We start from the raw sequence: 14,163 nt of genomic DNA on the forward strand, positions 1-14,163 counted from the left end.
CGAAATCTACGTGTATTCATTTTCCTGTACAGGTGTTATTTGGTGCAGCAGCATGTTCACTCTTGGCTTTGGTTTTCAGTCAGTCAATCACACTGCAAGAAACAACTCCCAGCTTTCACATCCGTCTCTTTAGCCCCAGAAAACATGAAAATCTGGAGGTGTTACCTGTTGTTGGTTCGGATTATGTTCTCTCTCCTGATGAACTGCAGCACAGTTCTTTTGGAAGAGGACCAAGACCTGCATTTTCAGTCCTTTTTTTTTTTTTTTTTTTTTTTTTTCTGTGTTCACTGTAATTTGCAGTAGCAGGACAGGCTTGGGGGAAAGCACAGACACCATGAGAAAATCCTTACAGCTCATTCTAAAGTGTGTCTAAGAGAGTAGTTTTCCCAATCAAGACAGATGTGGAGGACGTACAGTATATATTTTTCACTGCATGATTTAAAGAGTAGAATTTGCATGCAAGCGTAGATGATTAGACCCCATCATAAAATTATATTCCAGAGTGGGAACCACATGAAGGCAGTGAATGATGAGTCCAGTCTGACCAGTGACCATGTGATTATCACAGTTGGTAAATTTCATACAGAAACTGGTAACTGTTTTGAGAGTGAATCATTGAATAGAACGGAAAATGAAACTGGTGTAAAATATAAAATGGAAAAGGTGAGATTGTCTAAGGAAAATATGTTTGCTTCAGTTTTAAGAACCTACAAAACCCAAGATTTAAATGTTTGTAGCATTTGATTGTTTGGAGCTCAAGCAAATTTTTAGTCAAACATTCTATAGTTATCAATACATTGAACAAAAGCTAATCATTTTTTTTTTCATAACACCAGTTGCAGTATTTCATCACTTCTGTGTAACATTTCTTGAAAATCCATCAATTTTAATGTCCTATGACAGTAAATACTACTCAATTCTCACAATTTCACAAGTTGCCTCTCCTATCAGTAAAGCAAATTGTTTTTCTGAGCTCCGTGTTGGGTATTTGATAATCTGACCAGCAGGTGGCAGTACAATACCATCTACCACTGGGAGCAGGCTCCATCTGACAGCTCTTACAGACACTGAAGCTTCACCAAGGCCGACAACTTCACATGATCCAGGATCCTGGAAATCTGAAAACAAGGAGGTTGTGGTTGATCCAAAGTAGTGAAGGAGTCAGTGAACATTTAGACATCGAGTAGATAGTAGAACGTCCCGCAATAACATTGAAAAACCATGTGAATACTGAGGTGAAATAAAGAATGTCATTATTCATCCACTACTGCCACCTGCAAAGTTTACTGAAAAATACTTCATTTTCTTTCTATCGGTTAAAAAGACTTTCCTACTTTAGTATCATTTTAATATTAAATCTGTCTACTTGCTTGGGTTGATGTCAAACCTTCATGTCATGTAAACTCAAGGAACTGAAGTTGGCCCCAGTTTTCAAAAGATGTGTATGTCACATGCTGTTGGAGGGACAAAATTCATTACCAAGTACTATTTCATCATTCAACAAGAACTAAAAAAAATTTGAGTAGTTTGATGACGGTTAAAAATCCAACATACTGTCTCAAACTTGCAAATAGGATTTAAATAAACAAGACAACATTTTGATCTGCCTAGGATCTTCCTCAGGTCAGGTCATGTGTCCCGACGAATATTAAAGAAAAGTTGGTTAGTATTCAGATAAAAGCAACATTTTACTGTATTTTGTACATCCATCTTTGCCTTAATCACACCTTTTTCTTCTGTCTGGCTTCCAGAAGTTTTTGCAGAATTCAAGAATCCACATTATCCATAATCCACTTTTTCAGAGCTGCTGGACTTATGACATTCGAAGATGTTTTGCATTTTATGTTTTTTTGCAAATGTTGCCAAAGAGGAGCTATGGAGTTGAGAAAGCTCTGCAAGTCAGCGCTCTTTACTCTTCATTAAGACCTCTGATAGGCCTGGCATCAATGCACCATGTGTTTAGGGTCTATGTGCTGGAAAACGAATCCTCTTCCACGCAGCTTTAAAGCAGACGGGACTGATACTTCTCTTTGCTCCTGTGCATCGTATAGAGGAGATGAAAACTTCCCCACACCAGAAGTTTTCCACCACCATGTTTGACTGTAGTTTTGATGCACTGTTGCATTAACCTCTCATGCTGCTGCCGCCTCACAGAAACTCCCTGCTTGCTGCCATAAAGTTTGAACTGTGATTCATGTGTAAACTAGGAGAGTGCACTAAGTGGAGTGCGGATCTCCACCAGGCCTGTCTGGAACTGCAGGGCACGCTGTGTGTCCAGTGTGTGTGCATGAGACTTGTGGAATGAAGATGAGACAACATGCAGAGTACGTTACCCTGCCACCATAAGTGATAAGTTAACCGAAAAGGCATTTCAGTTGCTGGCAGAGTTTATTGAATATTTTCAAACGGCCACAATGCTGTAATGTCAGTTTGAATGAATACAGCCCACAATTGTCTTTGCTTGGAGAGCAAACCTGGACAAGAACGATAACAAGAGTGAGAAGAACAAAGAATCCGCTAACTAACATGCCCCGGCACGTACGTTAACTTTTGAATCTCTGGAAGGAAGACAGGACCGCAATTGTGTTTGAAGCTGTGGCAACAAGACATGATTGATTTTTCCTGGCAGAAAGAAATGAAAAAATGAGACGTCCTTCATGCAGGCAAAACTGTGCACAATAAAGTTATTAGGCTGATAGGGCCAGTAGTATGTGAGATTAGCTGCAGACAGATACACACTACTAAGCACATGATCCTCTCCAGGCTGCCACCTGGTGGAGGTAACCAGACTTTTTTCCTGACAATTTCAGCAATAAAATGTAGGTTTTGTTTGGCCCATGCAAACATTTAGACTTGTTTTGTAACAGACAAACTGCACCTCTGTCATTAAAGCTCCAGTTTCACTTTGCCAGTTGTACTTGGGACCAGGGTGTTTTTCCTCACTTGTCCTTGTATGATTGTAGATGCAGATGCTGTTCTGTCTGAGATATTATCTGGATATACTCATCTTCAGACGGCGTAGTCACTTAAGCTCAGTCTGGTCTTGCTTTGAATGAAAATGACTTGGTTTGTGAAAATCGCTTTGCACTGCCCCCTTAGAAACTTTTATTCAGCGCCTAGGAGAACAATTTTGCTCTCCTTCACTAAGCTCTTTGCACAGTGTTACGAACAGCTGGAAAATATTTTTCAGTAGAAGTTTTGTTTCAAAACACAACCAGTAGCAACAATAATGCATAGAGGACCATATTAATTTAGTCAATATCTGGTGTTGTGGAAGACCAAAGCGCTTCACACTGTGTTTTTTACAAGCTTTCATGTGTTAATATTTGAGTGAAATTTGTGATGAGACAATTCAGATACATATCAGTGTCATACAAACATTTCTCAAACATTACAAAGTGTAAATTTGTATTATTTTAGGGTGATGTGTTCTTGTTGTATATTATGAGATATATTTCGGTCTTGAATCCACAGTGTCCTTTTTAACTCCTTTTTAAGTGTACTGTGCTCTAAACTAGAAATTTCCACAAAGTTTGCACTTAGTAATGCAGATTCTGATTTGTTATCAGGCTTTCTTTAAAGATCAGTGGGATTGTGTTTCTCTTTTGAGACGTCGTCCTGCCCTTGAATTATTGCGAGCTGCTATACAGCTGGGCTGGGACGATATGCTCATCACAAGTATTGCAATTTGGTTTTTACGATTTATTGTGAATTTTGTTTGCTTTTTTTAACACTAGCCAATGGAAAAAAGTCGAATCCTGCACTTCTAGAGACTGCGTACCATGAGTCATATTTCCCAAAACGATGCACATCAATTTAAGTGTTGCAAATGCAATATTACGATTTATTGCGATTTACATTTCTTGAATGATATTGATTCAGGAATCACAAAATTGCACTGCCCAGTATCTGGCCCTGTGTTGCCTCTGTGTGTAACTGTCTTCTTACGATGTTGTGAGCCGAAGTGATGTGGGACAAAAATAAACGGTGTCGCCGCACAAGCACAACAGGGAGCACATTGTCGGGGCCGCTCTTTGCCAATGTCCCCATGTCTCACAGCGCTGACTTTGAAACAGCTGTGCAGCCCGCTAGAAGACATTTTACTGTGACAGTGCAAAAGGACAACTGGTTTTCAACCCAGTCCGTAAGTGTGTGTTCACCTCTTGGGCCGGCAGATGTTAATTAGTCAGCCACACGGCGAGGCCTTGACTGCCCGACTCAGATGTGCCGGCTCTTGTATTGAACACATATGTGGAATGTGTGGACTGGACTGAAAAAACCTTTAATATGATAAAGGCCTCAGCTGGTTAACCCAATCACTGCAATTGATGGCCAGCATATAGCAAACATGTACATATAAATTTAACAAAATTCAATATGGACAACTATCTACATCGCCACACTTAGCGACATAGTTTGTCCACCTTAAGCCGCATGAGGTTGAGTAACAGTGCAGCCTCCCAACAAAACATGACCACCCGCTAGTTACGCCCCTGGTTCACACAATAATAGCAGTTAATAAATATTTCTTGCAATAATAATTTGGATTATGTTGAAGTAAATTGGAAGAGAGGTCAATTGTGTCCCCCCCTATTTAAAGCTGCAAAAACAATGTGACACCAAATTGGATGACCATTTGCATCACATCGATCTTCCTATTTTTAGCCGGACAGCCACATCTGTTATCTGGGCTCGACTTTAATGTATACTTGTGTTTCTTTTTCTATTTTGAGTTCTGTCTCTGAAGTATTTGTTTAACTTGTTACGGCTAATAAATTTCGTCTAACTGAGAAGCTAAAATGTATGTCTTGTGTGACAGTTATCTCCAGATGCAACACAGGCCACCATGAATAGATAAATTGTTCTGTTTTTCCACATACATTCCCTGAAGTTACAGAGCGGGTGGCTTTGGGATTTTGTCCAGCGGTGGAGGATGGTGCACGGAGATGGAGTAGAGATGTTTTTCTGGGACACTGAGTTATGCGCTGTCAAATCCCAGTTAAATATTAAGTTCGATTTTAGAGTCAACGACGGGAGTAAATAGAAGTCTCACAGCAAGCAGGCTCTAATTTGACAAGATGTCCCACTCTCTCCATTCACATTCACACAAAGGCCCCTATTCATGGACAGACAGAGAGTTTCTGGATAATTTGTGATTAAAGAGAATACACTGCGACGACTTGGATCAGTTAGATTAGGATTTCACAAGCATTTTAAATGGCACTCAGTCAATTTGCCTGCATGCTGGTGTCAGTCCAGAGAGCGGCAGGTATCTCACGTTAGCAGGGATGCTGAAGTTGACTTTCATCCATTGACTATGCTTTCATCTTTTGAATGAATGTGTGTGCTCAGACACCTGTCACACAGAAGAGTTTTACATGAGATTAGGTTTCAAGGAGGAACCGACACGTCCTTTGAATGTGGTTCATCACCTCTGTTGAATACTGGAACACCTGTCTCTCTCTTCCCTACTGATTATCTTGACTAATCAGCAGAATAATCAACAGGATTATTACTTTAATGACATTCCTGCATTTTGAAGCGACTTTTAGGACCCAGAACATTTTGGTTGACCTGAAGCACTGTAGATTCAATCAGTTTTGTGTAATTCTGAGGTGCTGTGTTGTATTTAGCACAAAGGATAAAGGCACCTCAGTAGAAAAGACTCACTATAGTGTTAAAACTCTACTTTCTGCAAAAGCAGGAACTATTTGTAGCAGTGCAAGTTGACAAAAAGACAAAAAAAAAAAAAAAAAAAAAAAAAACTGACTGGAGATTGATCCCATGCAATTTGCTGCAGTTATTACCAGCTTACAGATGTTAGTTATCAGTTCAGTTAAAGTTGCATGTGACTGTGACTGCATTGCATCAACATTCATTTTTCAACAGTCATTATTGTTTGTGAATTTTTTTTTTTTTTTTTTTTTTTTTTGTAAAAAAATAATTTACTCATCAATAAAAAATAATCCACCAAAACTTCTCTCATCCATCAGCTGCACATGTTATGTGGAGCAGCAGCTTTAGTTATGTCAGTCATTTTTGGAATAGTTGATATTTTTGATAATGTTACTTCCTGCCACATCTTAATGAGCCAAACTATTGCAGAGACACTACTGCACCTTCTTATAATAGAAATGCACCATGCATTATGCAGACTGACAGAAATTAGATTGTTCATTCAAGACGAGCAATAAAACATGTTTCAGAGCCAGGAAACACAAACTGAGCCTGAACTATGATGCCACGAGCATGGCCAACCTGGAAAAGTCCTGTTCCCACTCTGAATGTTGTCTAGTGCTTTTACTTCCAAATGAGCTTCATTTCACTGTAATGCTAACATGTATAAACCAAAAAACATGGCCTTATTTCCACACAATACACCTGCAGACTGTCACTTTGTTTTCAATATTTGTGTCATGATGGCAGAACCAAAAGCTGTTTGATTCTTTTCAGGATCCCAGCAGCAGCGTGCATGAAATCCTCTGCGTTTGCCTTTAAAAGCAGCAGCTGAATATTTACACATTAACATTAACTTTAATGATTGATGTAAAAATTATAGTACCTGCTTAAAGAGGTACAGTTGCAAAGTTTTACAGATTTCTATCAAATTTTAAATATTAGTGCAAACCCAATTAACTTGTCACACTGCAAACAAAATCTCTGTTTTAAAGGTCACTTACTGCCATATTCATCTTTAAAATCATTCTTTTTTTCTTTTCAAAAAGTAAAAAAAAATCTGACGGTGAGATGAAATACACAATACCAGTTGTTTCCAATGCTAATCATCTATTTTACAGAATTTTATTGAAACAAGTGTCACTTTCTTCATAGCAGTGTGCTGATGAACCTCATTCTGCCTGCAACAAGTGAAACCATATTGCAAACAAATGGGATTATCCCACTGGCAGATTTTTTTTTCACTTGTTTTAAGAAAAACACGATTTTAACACTGAATATGGGACGTGATGACACTGGCAGTGTACAAAGTTAATGGGAGCAGCGACCTTTAATTGCAGATTCATATAATACAAACATTGTGCCAAACGGATCTCGTGCAGACTGGAGATGTTGTTCAACCCGTCAGCATCATCATCATGCTATCCACTTTTACTCCTGTGAAAAATCGGCCAATGAATAGGCGCTTCTGATAATTATTTAGCAAACAAAATGCATCTTGCATGGTGGATCTGCATTGCTTGATCAACAAAATGGCAACATTGATCCCAGAGGTGGCTCTCGGCCTCATGAAGGTCCCATGCTCTGCTGGCCTGTGAGACTGTCTGTTCTCGCTGTAATCGCCTGTGAAAAAACAAGTTAGCGATGCTTCGATGGGCCCATTAAATGCCGCCAAACATTACAAAACACCCCACCATAAGAAATTAGCTATGTTTCCAATGTTGGCCGTTTTTGAAAAAAAAAACAAAAAAAAAAAACAAGAAGTTTATTTTGGTGTTGCTCTCATGCTCTCAGTATGACCATTTGTGTCGTTCTTAGTCTTTTCACTACAAGAATAAAGACATGAGCTGGACCCACATTAAGTGCATATGTCTTCATTTGATTCAGTGGCCATTGGATCTCAGTATTTACCCAGCAGTCGTGCTCTGTTTCATTCAAGTTGCTGCTGTCGTCGGCTGCCCAGTGAAGTAGTGCCTGTGGGCATGAGCTGGACTCCTGGCCTACAAAGGGCAGCATTTGAACTTTTGAGGTTTGAACCTCGATCAAGCATCACTTCTTAGTTTGGACTGAGATTTCACCCACACACACTTGTGCATGTCTTTGCAAAGAGGCAGGGTTTATGCACCATCGCTGTATCAAATGCCCACTCATAATTTTGATTAGTTTGGCCATGGTGGCCAAAAAACTAACTAGTCCCTCATCTCACAAGTGGATATTTAAATTGTATGAGAATCATTCTCTCCATTTGAAATTGGATTAGCGTTTGAGCTAACGTTTGTGTTTCACTTGTTTAGTGAGACCTCCATGCTTTCAGACGCAGAAGCCAAAAGATACGGGGACAATTTTGCAGTATAATTCACTCTGACTAAGTATGTGACTTCCTGTCCAACACATTTAGCCAAATGAATAGATGGGATTGAAGTCAATGTTTTGCCCTGCTTACCATCATGGTTTCTTGCTGAGATAAGGTGGTTTTCTCGATGCTCCAGCTGTTATATCGGCCTTCCTCAATTATCAAATGATTTGAAAGGAACTGACAAACAGTGAAAGTGACCTGCCTTGCTTTACTGAACCAACACTAGCTGTTTTCTAGCTATAGGAGTGTGGCAAAAACTGGGGGGGAAAGGCAACAAAAGAAGTGGATCTTAATGAAAATGTGTCAAAAAGCAGTTTCAAATTGAACACCCGTTTGAACACTTAAAGCTCGACATTTACACTTCTGCTGCGTAAAACATCAACCCTAACCCATTAAAAAGGAATATACTGAACATTAGGCAAACCTGGCTTGCAGTGCATATGAAGTGAAATGCTGAGAGGGATTCTGCGGGACAGTGAAGCTCCTGTGTGCTGTGAGCGTGGTAGACGGGGCTGGGGGCAGGGGACGGTGGCTGGGTGGAGCAGGGGCATGTGGGGCATCAGATGCATCACTTTTCATGGCTCGGTCACCCGGATTAAGTGTAACCAATCGAGACAGCATGTAAAATCGGCCCTGCTACTTTCATCTGAGTTAAACAGAGTCTTTTCTTTCTGACATTTTCAAAGGCGAGCCTGATCTAACTGATTAATGCCAAAACAACCGACCGGTCCGTCACATGATAGGGCTGCTGCAGGAACTTCGTGTCAGCGGGGACATCTTGGGAAGAGGAAGCTGTTGGGACAGTTCCATGAATGGTGCAAAAAATTTTTCACTGCTCTCACAAAGTGCTTGTACTCTGCTGGATTATTTGAGGTAATTAACAGCTTCCAGTGCGGCAGCTGAAGTAGTAGTAGTAGTAATTTTGGTTAGTTCCTCGTAAAATCTAGGTCATGTGCAATCGTAAAAGGCCTTATGCTGTGCTCCAACGAGTGCGTCTTTGTCGTGTCACTGTCCAATTAGCAGCTTTTGACCTTGTTTGAACAGCCAGTCTACCTTATAAAAGCCGTTTACAAGGAGGCCAGCCATGTTGTCAGAATTAATTAAATGCCATTGTGGCGTCCACGCTTACTAGTCATAGACAGACACGCACATCAACATTTGGACAGGCTCTTTTCATTTAAATTTACACGTCCAATTTCAAGTACACGTTATTTTAGCATTCTTTTTTCATGGTAAGTGATGATTTAATACTCCTCAGTATCGCATAATATCACAGGTTATGTTTTTATTTTAAGCATCCCAATGGTTGGCGTCTGCTCAGATCAGAATCCTTAAATATATAATCTTTTGTTCATCCTTGTATTATTTATTAGATGTTTCTCTTGAAAAAAAAAATCTTAACTTTTTGTTAAACTTATGGTTGTAAGGATTTTTTTGAATGTTTCAGATGACGCACACACGGCTAACCACCCCATTCTGTATGGTCTGCACAAAAAGCGTATTCTTCTCCATCATCACCATTGGTCCTGTTCCCTCATGCTAACACGCACGTATCACACGTCCACACACACACACATGCGCACACACAAATGAAACTATACTTAGCTGACCTTTCCTGTTATCACACCACACTGGATTTGAAACTTGAAGAATATGAGCGGTGTGAGTTGGTTTCTCCTCACGAGCCGCTGACCTTCTCACAGCATGCCACTGCTCTATCTGTGGATGAAAGGATGACACACTGGAGATCACCATCGGCGTGACCTCAGCTCCTCGCATCACATGCTCCTCCAACCTCGCCGGTCACCGGGGGGGGGGCCTGAAGCACCGATAAGCCAGGCACATCTCGTCAAAGTGCCGGGTGAACAAGTCAGGCAGTGCTGTGCATTTTTCCATCTGTTTTCGAGGCTTTTGTTTTATTTGAACTGCAAACACTGGCAAATAATAGTTTCTCCCATAAGGCAGCGTATTTATCTGCCAGCACAACAGGCCTCTGCCTTTTTTTTTCCAGAAAAATGAAATAAAATGAGAATAAGCCTTTTTCACAGCAGTAATTTCAACATGCACAGCACGATAGACCGAGGTGTTACCAATGACATTAATGAAGGCTCAGGTCCATTCAGGGCTAACAGAGCTGTTGTTCATGCCGGCCCACTGGAGACACTCTGATACACTTCAATGAAACACAACTTTAATTAATAACATTAGTAACACTTGTGTTTACCTGCTATTTCATGTCAAAATTTTTTGCTGTGAAAAAGGTCTGTTATGGTTAGGAAAAAACAGATCCATGTACTGACCCTTTCTCTCAAAAAACGACTTTCAAGGTGCCCTTGAGCAAAGCATCACACCCCCAGCGGCCTAAGTGGCCAATAAGCAGAGCACGTTTTATGACAAAGTGCCAGATTTTTGGTTGAAGGAGTTTCTCCTCACTTTGTTAGGCTATGGTGGCCATCACTGCTCATGCTCACCGCCCTGTTCTTCTTCCAAACAAACTCCTCATGTACGACACATTTTCTCCTTTGCACCAGACCTGACAGCTTCCCGAACTGGCAATAAATCGAATTACTATCGTGTCATGCCAGTTGACATAAGACATAAGAAGCTTTATTGTCATTGTGCTACTGAGGACAGCATACAACGAAATTGAGTTGGTGCATCCCTGAGAAAAGTTAAAAGTAAGAAAATATATAGCAATTTAAAGAAATAAGAATATATACATTATATAATAAATAAAACAAGATAAAATAAAATAGATCACTTATTGCACTGAAACACTTATTGCACAATTGGAGTCACAGTTGGAGGTAGATGCTAGCGAAGGAGACGTTTATTTGTGTAAAAATGGTACGATTAGCTGAAGGTTGGGTCATAAATACAAAAGCGAGCTCTGGTGTAGAAATGAGGCCTGCTGAGGTTGGTATTGCACAGACCATCACAGACTTTTGCCTTTTATTTCAGCCTCTGGACAAAACAACCAATTCCTTTTCAACATCAATTTTCACTTTCATGATTTTCACACCAGAGTGCTGTGTGCCAAAGCCTAAACAGTGCTGATTTATCTTATATTGCTGTTTATGACCCAAACTGAGTCTAATAATGGCCTTTTGTCTGTAGAAGTTAGTCTTTGAAGATATTTCTGCACCCTTAACACACAGTAGTGTCACTTACAACATTGTAGGCACTAGTACTGGTGTCACTGTGCAACATAGTCATGACGGTTTTGGGGAACAGTGATAGGTCTGTATTTTTTTGTGTGAAATAAAACAGCTCTGTAGGACTGTAAATCACCTTCAGCTTGGCTGTGTGTGCAGAATTGGCCACTGTGCCCTAAGCAAACCAGCTACCATCATGTGGTAGTTAACAAAGTCAAATTTCCTAAATACAAAGTGCATGCATCAAAAATGATATATCAGCGATAAAAATGATCAGTTCCAAATCAAAAACAGCATGGACTCTAACCGCTATCTACCCAGCTCTGCCACTTTGCAGATTTACAAAGGCAATCAGCTGTTCGCAGCTATGTTTTCTCCAGAGCTGAGGACCTCCATTATGGCAGCCAGTGGGAGTGTTAAATCACTTGAAAGCCTTCTGTGGTTGGACATGCTGGTTTCGCATCCTGGATATTCCTTGATGTTTCGGCTGATGATAAATAGTGACAGTCTCAGAGGGCCTCGGTGATTTAGCAGCTTTAACCACTTGCAGCTGGAGTAGAAGTTGCCATGCTAAATATGTCATGTGGTTTTTAACTAAGGAAACACACCTGTTATTTCTGTCTCCCTAAGTTCTGCTATCTTTTTTTCTTCATTATTTTTCCAGGGAAATGCATGCACACACACAAACACACACCCACACAAACCATTATGAGATGCATGATACAAAGTTGCATTACTTTCTAACTTAGTCTGAATTTTAGCAGCAAGCTCCTCCCAGTTCCCTGCTGACAGACATCCTCTACAATCTGAAACCACGCTCTCTTACTGCACACCACTGCTGTCACCACTACGCCACTATGTAGAGAAGCAGCATCTAATTCTATGAACTTCTGTGTGCATTTTACCAAAGCACACCAAAGGAAAGGCCTAGTGTCTATGCTACCATGTGCCTACAACTACTACCTTTCTTTTCTTTACTTCAATCAAAAGCAAATTATCTTTCATACAAAATGTTCATCAGTACATTCATGCAGTCCTTGAGGTAAGAGTTATGGAAACCAAAACCAGACCATCCATTTAGTATTGGTCAGCTCAGATGGCTGTGGTGGCTCTCAGTGTGAAAAATATGAGCATGGAGCTGGTCGGTCCTGAAAATAAGTCATGCTTTCTCAGCAAAAGTCTGTCCTGAATAAATAAGGGATGAAAATGTGATGCAGTAAACCTTAAAGAAAAACTGAGCCTTGGTGGAGTGGTGGTTTGTATATTACCTGGATGTTATATGAGTCAACATGGTGGTGAAATATCCTCATTAGCTGGTCTGTGCTCCTCTGGGCTGCAGCTCCACAATATTGTATTTGTGTCTCTCTGTGCTGTATTTGTATCTAGCATGACAAAACAACTCCAGAAATAACACTTTACCATATAAATGAATGCCAATCAAGTGGGATATGCCAATTCGAAAAAACAACAACACACAATAGCCATTTTGGCAGGGGGGGATTACACTTTTTGTTTTTTTATTTGAATGGGAAAGCAAATCCCACAGATCCTGCAGGAGACTGGACCCTCTGCCCAGTTGACAACTAGGAGCTTGAACTCTCCTCCGACTCCACATCAGGTAGGAGCTCTTCTCTCTGACTGTCTAAGTGATCAGACCTGTTCACTCTGCAGCTGATGGTTACATCCATCAAGAAGAGTCCAGCCACTGACCTTTCTCTTTGCTCTTTGACCTTTCAGAGGTCAAACAGACCGAGACAGGGACCAGGACAAGAATCCAACACGTCCTCCGTCGGGTATTTCAAGCTGTCTTCTGCTGCTGCTGTCTGCCCAAGGATGCAGAGGAAGACTCCTAAAAAATGAGCACGTCTCTGTGGTAAAAACAGACACACACACACACGCACATGCATACACACACATGTGCCTTCTCAGTCTAAATGTCCATTACAACGTGTGTAAACCATGTTTAATAGAAAGTATAGTCAAACCTCTTTTGGCTAAAAAATAACAAGTGCTGTGCAGCCTGACTCCATGTTATGAGCATTGTACTTTTCCGAAATAATACAAAGAATAGCACTTTGAAATCTGACAGCCACTCTCAATGCTTTGTATGTCTAGGTTCGGGTGTCAGCTGTAGAGCCTGTTGTGCATTTTTTCTGCAGCTCTTTCAAAGTGTCACTGTCAGGAGGTGGGACCTTGGTACACTGTTATGGGTGGGCACACTACAGAAATGAGTCTTTTCTGATAAGTATTTGGAGAGTAACAAAAGTATTAATATGCTTATCACTGATACACTCATGGAAATGTGTCTGATTTGCATCAACAATACCTCTCCCTCGGTTTATTTCCATTCTAAATGAAGGTTTGTGTTTAGGAGCAACAAGTGCAGCTGAATGTGAGGGATAAGATCACAAAGGTGGCGTGCACTGGGAAAATGAAATTCAGTGTAGTAATATGGTCATATAATGTGGCACAGAAAAATATCACTGGGCTACATGCTCAAATTAATAAGGTCTAAGGACTCTGCAGCTGACTATGTAAAGAAGCAAACAGCCCACTTTATTTCTGCCACTGTAAGAAGACAGAGGTTAGGTCACTTACTGATAAAGAAAGCTTGGGGCATGGGACATTCATCCTCAACATGTAGACTGCATGCTCCTCCATTAATAATCACACATTAATGCCACTCAATCAATATGCACAGGCCATCTCCACAAGGCATTAGGGTAATTAGATAATTTAGCAGGCAGTGTTTGTGCATAGAGCTGCAACTATCCATTATTTTCATTCCCTGTTAATCTGTGGATTATTTTCTACATTAATTGATTAGTTGTTTGGTCCATAAAATGTAAGAACATGGTGGAAAAAATTTAATCACTATTTCCCACAGCCCAAGTTGACATCCTTCAATTTCTTGTGTTCTCTCATCCAACTGTCCACAGTCAAAGATATTTGGTTTACTGCCATAGAGGGCTAAAG

This window comes from Myripristis murdjan, chromosome 7, assembly GCF_902150065.1.
Source record: "Myripristis murdjan chromosome 7, fMyrMur1.1, whole genome shotgun sequence".
In the NCBI taxonomy this organism is placed as follows: domain Eukaryota; kingdom Metazoa; phylum Chordata; class Actinopteri; order Holocentriformes; family Holocentridae; genus Myripristis; species Myripristis murdjan.